At 45.8% G+C, this 1704-nt stretch overlaps 1 pseudogene; it reads left to right on the forward strand.

Moving 5' to 3' along the window:
* The first annotated feature begins 763 nt into the window (after window positions 1-763).
* LOC110338945 lies at window positions 764-1483 on the forward strand (annotated as a pseudogene).
* The last annotated feature ends 221 nt before the right edge of the window (window positions 1484-1704 follow it).

Below are 1704 nucleotides of genomic sequence, written 5' to 3' on the forward strand. Positions count from 1 at the left end.
AGTGGGGAGTGAGTGGGTGGAGGAGCATCCTCATAGAAGAAAGGGAAGGGGGATGGGATACGGAGTTTTCAGAGGGGAAACCAGGAAAGGGGATGACATTTGGAATGTAAATAAAGAAAATATATAATTAAAAAATTTGCTACAGTGAAAAAAAAATTGTGAAACTTTTTTCCAAGTGTACTGGCTAGCTTTGTGTCAACTTGACACAGCTGGAGTTATCACAGAGAAAGGAGATTTAGTTGGGGAAATGCCCCCATGAGATCCAGCTATGGGGCATTTTCTCAATTAGTGATCAAGGGGAAGAGGCCCCTTGTGGGTGGGGCCATCTCTGGGCTGGTAGTCTTGGATTCTATAAGAAAGCAGGCTGAGCAAACCAGTGGAGGCAAGCCAGTAAAGAACATCCCTCCATGGCCTCTGCATCAGCTCCTGCTTTCTGACCTGCTTGAGTTCCAGTCCTGCATCCTTTGTTGGTCAACAGCAATGTGGAAGTGTAAGCCAAATAAACCCTTTCCTCCCCAACTTGCTTCTTGGTCATGATGTTTGTGCAGGAATAGAAACCCTGACTGAGACAACAAGATAAAACTTATCTTCTGTAAAGTGTTTTACTCTGTCATTTTATCACTGCAATAAACACTGATTAATGCAAGACAGACAGAGAGAGAGAGAGAGAGAGAGAGAGAGAGAGAGAGAGAGAGAGAGAGAGAGAGAGAGAGAGAGAGACTTAGTGAAGGGTGCAGATGTGTGAGGCCAAGCCGGGAGTGACATGGGGGGCCAAGAGCAGCTGCTTGAGGGAGCACAACTGGCAGAGCAGACAGAGCACTATGACAACATGGCCTACACAGTCAAGGCGGTGACAGAGCTGAATGAACTGCTATCTAACGAAGACCAAAATCTCCTTTCGGTGGCCTACAAGAATATCATTGGTCACAGGCGATCTTCTTAGAGGGTTATCGGTATCATTGGGCAGAAAATTATGGCAGATGGGAATGAGAAGTTGAAGAAAGTTAAAGTTTAGCAGGAGAAGATTGAGAAGGAGCTGGAGACAGTTTCCAATGATGTATTGGCTCTGCTTAACAAGTTCCTTATAAAGGACTGCAATGATTTTCAGTATGTGTTCCACCTGAAGATAAAGGGCAATTATTACGGCTACCTGGCAGAGGTGGCTTCCGGGGAGAAGAAAAACAGTGTGGTTAAAGTTTCTGAGGCCGCATAAGGAAGCCTTCGAAATCAGCAAAGAGCATATACAGCCAACACACCCCATCTGGCTTGGCCTGGCCCTCATTTTTTCTGTCTTCTACTTTGAGATCCAGAATGCACCAGAGCAGGCCTGCCTCTTAGCCTAACAAGCCTTCAATGATGCTATAGCTGAGCTGGGCACATCAAACAAGGATTCCTATAAGGATTCATCATGAAGGTGCTACAAGACAACCTCACCACCAGAACGAGCAACCAGAAGGATGAAGAAGCAAGAGAAGGCAACTGAAGATCCTTCAGGTCCGTGGCCCTTCCTTCACTGACCACCCACCCCCTTTATCATTGATTCTTCCTTGCCATAATCATTATATCTAGTGCTAAATCTATCTGTGCTGGCAGCACAGCTATTCAGATCTGCCTTAGTGTCCCTTAGAAAGCAGTTTCAGATAAACCTTCATGGGCATTTGCTGGACTGATGGTTGCTTTGAGCCACAGGGTGCTCACTTTTTG

Source organism: Mus pahari, chromosome 22 (assembly GCF_900095145.1).
Source record: "Mus pahari chromosome 22, PAHARI_EIJ_v1.1, whole genome shotgun sequence".
In the NCBI taxonomy this organism is placed as follows: domain Eukaryota; kingdom Metazoa; phylum Chordata; class Mammalia; order Rodentia; family Muridae; genus Mus; species Mus pahari.